The 7,114-nt window shown below is 34.0% G+C and overlaps 1 pseudogene; it reads left to right on the top strand.

Annotated features, from left to right (window-relative positions):
- The first annotated feature begins 5,832 nt into the window (after positions 1–5,832).
- Positions 5,833–6,761, top strand: LOC149171735 (SKP1-like protein 1B; annotated as a pseudogene).
- Positions 6,762–7,114: the final 353 nt, after the last annotated feature.

The following is a 7,114-nucleotide window of genomic DNA, read 5'->3' on the forward strand; positions in this document are numbered from 1 at the left end:
CTTACCAATGCACCTTCAACATTTCAAGGTTTGATGAATTCAATTTTCAAACCATTCCTTAGAAAATTTGTGTTAGTATTTTTTGATGATATACTAATCTACAGCAAGTCTTGGAAGGATCATGTTGAACATGTTGACAGGGTGCTACAACTATTGGAGGAGAAACAATTATATGCAAAAAGATCCAAATGTTTCTTTGGAGTCCAGGAGGTGGAATATTTGGGTCATATTGTATCTCATGAAGGAGTTAAGGTAGACCCTAGCAAAATTAAAGCCATTAAGGAATGGAAAATCCCCACATCCATAAAGCATCTGCGAGGATTTCTTGGGTTGACAGGGTATTATCGCAAGTTTGTTAAGAATTATGGGAGAATAGCAGCACCTCTAACAACATTATTGAAGAAAGATTCATTTTCATGGACTCCGGAAGCAACAAAGGCCTTTGAACATCTTAAAGAGGCAATGTGCCAAGCACCGGTCTTAGCTACACCGGACTTCACAAAAACCTTTATTGTGGAATGTGATGCTTCAGGAAATGGAATTGGTGCTGTTCTAATGCAAGATGAAAGTCGTCCAATCAAGGGAAAGTTTTTAAGCAAAGCTATTTATGAGAAGGAAATGTTGGCAATACTCCATGCACTTAAGAAATGGCGACCCTACCTAATGGGAAGACACTTCAAGGTAAAAACGGATCATGATAGCCTTAAATACTTTTTAGAACAAAGATTATCCTCTGAAGAGCAACAAAAGTGGGTCACAAAGATGTTGGGTTATGACTTTGAAATCATCTACAAAAAAGGGAAGCAAAATGTGGTGGCAGATGCACTCTCAAGAAAGGATGAGGATGTGGAAGCATTGTTGTGTGCCATTTCTATTATCCAACCAGATTGGATAAACGAAGCAAGGGAGGAATGGAAGAATGACGAAGAAGTGTGGGCACTTATTCGAAAGCTACAACAAGATTCCAGTACTTCTGATACATTTAGCTGACAAAATGATTCGTTATGGTACAAAGATCGCTTATACCTCTGTAAGAATTCCCAGCTAAAACAAAAGATTCTTATGGAATTGCACACTTCTCCCTTAGGAGGGCACTCAGGATTTTTTAAAACTTACCACAGGGTTAAGAAGGAATTTTTTTTGGATGGCCTTAAATCAGATATTCAAAAGTTTGTGGCGGAATGTTTGGTTTGCCAACAAAATAAAGTTGAAACAATTAAGACACCGGGTCTATTACAACCTTTATCCATTCCAAGCCAACGTTGGGAGGAGGTTTCAATGGATTTTATCACAGGTTTACCCAAGTCTGAGGGAAAGAGTGTCATCATGGTGGTAGTTGACAGACTTACCAAGTATGCACACTTTTGTGCATTATCACATCCATTTAAAGCCAGTACAGTTTCTACTGCATTTATGGAAACAGTTCAAAAGCTACATGGAAACCCAAAGATTATTGTAAGTGACAGAGATCCCATTTTCACTGGAAATTTTTGGACAAAATTATTTTCTTGTCTTGGTACTCAGTTAGCTCATAGCTCATCTTATCATCCTCAATCTGATGGGAAAACTGAGATAGTAAACAAATGTTTGGAAGGATATCTTCGTTGCTTTGTATCTGATAAACAGACACAATGGGTCAAATGGTTGCCTCTGGCTGAATGGTGGTATAACACTTCCTTCCATACAGCAACAAAAATGACCCCATTTATGGCACTTTATGGGTATCAACCACCATCCATCACATCATATTTAAGAGAAAATTCTAAGGTTCAGGCAGTGGAACATCACATCGAACATCAACAACAAGTCCTCCAACTCTTAAAGGATAACCTCGTGTTGGCACAAAATAGAATGAAACAACAGGCAGATCAACATCGCAGTGAAAGAAGTTTTGATGTAGGTGATTGGGTATTCCTACGGCTACAACCATATAAGCAAATGTCCCTAAAGCAAGCTAAGAAGGATAATAAATTATCACCAAAGTATTATGGTCTGTACAAGGTGTTGCAAAAGATTGGTACTATGGCATACAAATTGGAGCTTCCTGCAGCTTCTCGATTGCACCCAGTTTTCCATGTTTCATGTTTAAAGAAGGTTATAGACGACAAGCTCCCAATTCAAACAATATTGCCAGAACTTGAAGAGGAAGGAAAAATTATATTGGAACCGAAAGTAGTCACAGAAACAACTCGACAGCTACGAAATCGATCAATTTCAGAGTATCTTATCAAGTGGAAGAACTTATCCGCTGAAGATTCCACATGGGAGGATGAGAATTTTATGCAGAAGTATCCAGAACTACTCAAGCGTTGAGGACAACACTTTTTTGAAGGAGAGGGGCATGTTGGGTCCCTATAATACTAGTGATTACCCCATTACTATTGTAGTTATACCCCTTATTTATATTGTTGTGCCCCTATTACCTCCATATTGTTATTTATGTGCCCCATAGAATCCCTCTATTGTTATTTTTGTGGCTTTATATTATTATTGTTAGGTCGGCTGGATTATATTGTGACTCCTTAGACTCCTATATATAGAAAGGAGGTTTTTTCATTTGAATCATCGAAGAATTGTTCATTTATGTAATGTAAAGGAGGTTTCCCCCTTGAAGAGGCTGAATTCTAAGGCGTTGATCTATCTTTTCTATCTTTTCTTGAGCTGGTTTCATAACACGATATGTTCCCAAATGGTGTAAGTAGAATTTTGGATCCTAGTTAAAGAGGGGGGTCTCATGAATTACAATCACGGGTATCCACAATGTTAGGTTCTCTCTGTTTGGTCATTTATTGTATTCTCGGTGGAATGTATGCATGTGTGAAGGAGAAAGTGTTGTTGTGTTTTTCTCACGGTTTTATGGTTGTTGATTGTAAAGCAATTCATACTTTTCAATTTTTTATGACTGACATATACTTCAACATATTTCCCTGATGGGATGTTTATGATTTGATGGCAAGTGGTTGTTAACTTTTAATTGTTTTACTTTATGTAAATCACATATGCTCTAGCCTATTTGATTGCATTGATTAGCGCCATTATGATCAGGGGTGTAGTGACAAAGAGAAAATTATGGCACATACTTGTACATTAAACAAGACTTAGATGAGTTAAATTTGAACTCAGTGAATTGGCTTACAGTAGTTTCTTGCCTAGCTCAATGAATTTGGATACTTGTTTCAAAATACCTATCATTATTGTGAAATGTCCTCAATGGATGATTGCTTAGGCATGTCTTTTCTTTTAATAAGATTGGCCTGACATATGTCCTTGTAATAACAAACTGGAAACCTGGATGTAAGCTACATAAAGAAAAATCAGATTTGTGAAGTGTCATAAATGTATGATTGCTTAGGCATGCTTTTTCTTTTAATAGGATTGGCCTCACATATGTCCTTGTAATAAAAAACCGAAAACTTGGATGTAAGCTACATAAAGAAAAACCAGATAAGTATTCTAAATGCCTGTTAATCTGCTAAAGAACACCCAACGGGTCTATAAAGTAATGTTATCTTTGTAGCAAAAATTATCTTCGTTTTCTCAACAGGATGCATTGTAAATGTTTCTAGATGAGGTTTATTCATGGGTCTTCAACCTTGACATGTAGCATGTGGGAAAACAAATGCAATCTTGGGAATGGTTCTTTGTTTTCTTACTAGAATAAGAGTTATCAGAGATGCTTCTATTGAATTTGATCTTTGAAGCCACATTTTTCGTATTGCAATTGTGCAGGTCTAGTCTTTTTTGTCTTTGATTTGATGATGTGTTTGTTTTCTCTCTTTTCTCACTTCTATTTACTAAACTTATATGAAAAGAAATTTGTTGAGTTTTCTTTGAAGTTTATTTGAAAAATGCAAAGGAAATGACCATGTAAGTCTTCTCCATCTTTGCTGGAACAAGTTCTAGCATGCCATGGATAATATATGAGGACATGGCAGGATAAATGAATCACAAAACTTTTTGGATGGAAAGTTTATTCATGGCTTTTAAACCTTGACTTATAGCATTTTGGAAAATGAATGCAATATTTGGAATGGTTCTTCATTTTCTTACTAGACTGGAAGTTGTGGTAGTTGCTTCAATTGCAGTTGATTTTCAAGACAGCATTTTTCATATTGAAATTGTATAAATTATATTATCTATACAACATTTTAAATTTTTTAAAATAGTTAATTATAATGTTTATTGTTGTATAATGAAATAATGAAATAAATATTAGGTTAAATTTCATTTGATTTTTTTTAATGGTAGAAAAGAAAACTTGCTTTCATTAAAGCAAAAGTAAATTATATCTACATAGTTCTTTCTTCTATACATAGTTCTGGTTAACTTTTATTTGTTTTTAAATTCAAGAGTGGAATTTCAACCGATGATTTTTGGTACCTCATACTTTTGTGTTAGTGGATTGCATGTAATAAGAAAAGACATGGAATATTCCATGTAAGGGCTTTAGAAATGATGAGCGACGCTTACTTGGTGAGCTTGGACAAATTTGGTCAAAGATATTAATAGATTTGTTTATGTTGTAATTTTTTATTTTCTCTATTATTTTTATTACTAACAACCAATAACCATGTTTGTCAACCACTATAAAAATTAAATGGATACGTTAATGTATGTGGATCTATACTAAGAGATTTAAGACTTGTCTGCTAAAGGAAATGTTTGGAGTAAGGGATCATGGTATGGAAAAGGAGACTGTAGTTTCAATTACACTAAGAGGATAACAACATTTATAAGTGTTTTTAAAAGAAAAATTGGTATGGTGAGATTTAAAGGCGATAGCAACAATAAAATAAACAAAGTATAATTTTAATTTTATAATAGAGATTTTTTTTTTATAAATTAGATGTAAATGGATATACAACTTAAGATGTAGGATCAAAGATAAATTTTCCTCTTTGGATAAGAATATAAATAAATTTATTGATCTTAATTTTTTATATGGATTTTGCAAAGTAAAATTATTATTATTATCACTATCATTATCACTACGTTGTATCTTTTATATTCTCTCCTAATTTATAAATAATAAAAAAGTAATTTTGTTAAATACAAAAAATATATTAAAATTTTTTGAAATTAAAAAAAAATAGTTTTATAATTTATTTTTATACAATCAAACATTTACATTTGAATTAAATATTATTAAATTGTAACACCCCTCTCTTCTGTGTTAAATAATTGTAAACTTAAGTTGAGTTAAAGCTAGGTGTGATACCCTCTCTTGTGGGTTCAACCATTTTAAACCTAATCTGAGGAAAGCTAAGTGTGATATGTAATATGAAAAGAAAATATGTTATTAAATAAATAAATCACTTGGAGGGTGGAGCACCAAGAGAGATGAGATTCTTGCCAAATCCCATTACTCTTCTCACACACATTATTGGCTGTGGACTTTTTTACTCTTCTCAAACACATTATTGGAAATCTGTTTTATGTATCTCTTTGTAACCTCGCTTGATACCAATTTGTTAGAAACACAGAAAAGACAAAGCATGAATTCATACAAAACATGGGCTGTTATTCTTTTATTGATCACACAAAATATGATGATTACAATTAAACCGGTGAAGGGTATTTAAATCTTTTTGACTAGCTAACTGTCTTAAATATCTTGACATGCAATCACACACTCAAAGTCATTTATCACTTGACTTCACTCAACACTCAATCATACAATCACTCAATTAACTTTAACTAACTCTCTAGGTTTAACTAACTCTTGATGCAAGAGCAATTATCTTATTTTAACCCAAAAAAAAGTTCATTTAAAAATTTTAAAAGTAAAATACGTTCAAAATACCCGTCAAATTCCAACCCTGCTGAGGAACCATGGCCACGGAAAGCAAGGTGACTTTGAAACGCTCAGATGATGAATTGTTTGATTTCACTGAGGCTGTGGCATTTGAATCTCGACTGGCACCGCCAATGCTATTCCGCTGCCAAACGTTTCTAGTAAGATACTCTCGAAGGTCATCGAATACTGCAAGCACCATGTGGAGGTTCAGAAGCCCGCACATGAGAAATCAGCCATTTCCGAGGACGAAATCAAGACTTAGGATCAATAATTCGCTAAGGTCGATGACGCCACCTTCCCCTACCTAATCCCGATATTCTGTCAGAAACCGTTATTTAATTAGGAATTTGATCGTTTGGTATTCTTTGAACCAAACTAACGTTTTTCTTATTTGGAACCTGAATTGCCCCAACCAAATGGTTTGGAACCTCTGAGGACAGTTATCGATGGCTTCTCCAATCAATCAATGTTCCATCAATTTTTTGTTTTTTTTAATTTCTGTTCTTTTTTAAAAGCTAGAAATCTTATGTCGATGATTGTTTCCCATGTATTCTGAGATCCTTCAATTATCTTTGTTTCCCTGTAGTCTCATTCCATGTAATTGTTCCGTCGCTTTGTTTAGTAATGTTGTGCACATGTATATGCCTATCCAGGCTATAGATACATTTGTATATTTTACGGAAATTTTGGATTATTAAGCTTTTCGGGTTTTTGCAGGCTGCTAATTACCTAAACATAAAAAATCTGCTAGATCTTACATGTCAGAGTGTTGCCGACATGATAAAAGGGAAACGCCAGAAGAAATACGTAAAACTTTCAACATAAAGAATGATTTTACTCCTGAAGAGGAGGAGGTCAGGTGTGAAAATCAGTGGGCCTTTGAATGATTGTAGGGAATTGGTGCAAAAACAGTATATATATTTTTGTGCCATGGTGTTTGGTTTTATTGTAGTCGAGAATTAGTGGAGAATGGGCTCCAACTGTGTGGCATGCTATATAGTTTTTACTATAGTAATTTAGAAGGTGCCGACTGATAAAAATGCAATTTGGTTTAAAACATTTTTTAAATTTAGAATGGGGGATTGGCAAAAATGCAATTTGGTTTAGAATATTTTTTTTCCAAAGATTGTTTTAGCGAGTAGAACATAGCGTTTTATTCAAAGAAAATTCACACGTCTTATGTGGTTTTAACATTTCGAATTTTTTTTGAATCTATGTGCACTGGATGGCTTTTCTATTTTTAATTTCCTTGTATTGCACGCATGAATGCCCTCAGTTTAGAGTATTATTGCACGAATCAATGGCCTCAATTGCCTC

Source organism: Pinus tabuliformis, chromosome 4_2 (assembly GCF_031772625.1).
Source record: "Pinus tabuliformis cultivar Carrire ecotype Pingquan chromosome 4_2, CPIR1, whole genome shotgun sequence".
NCBI lineage: Eukaryota > Viridiplantae > Streptophyta > Pinopsida > Pinales > Pinaceae > Pinus > Pinus tabuliformis.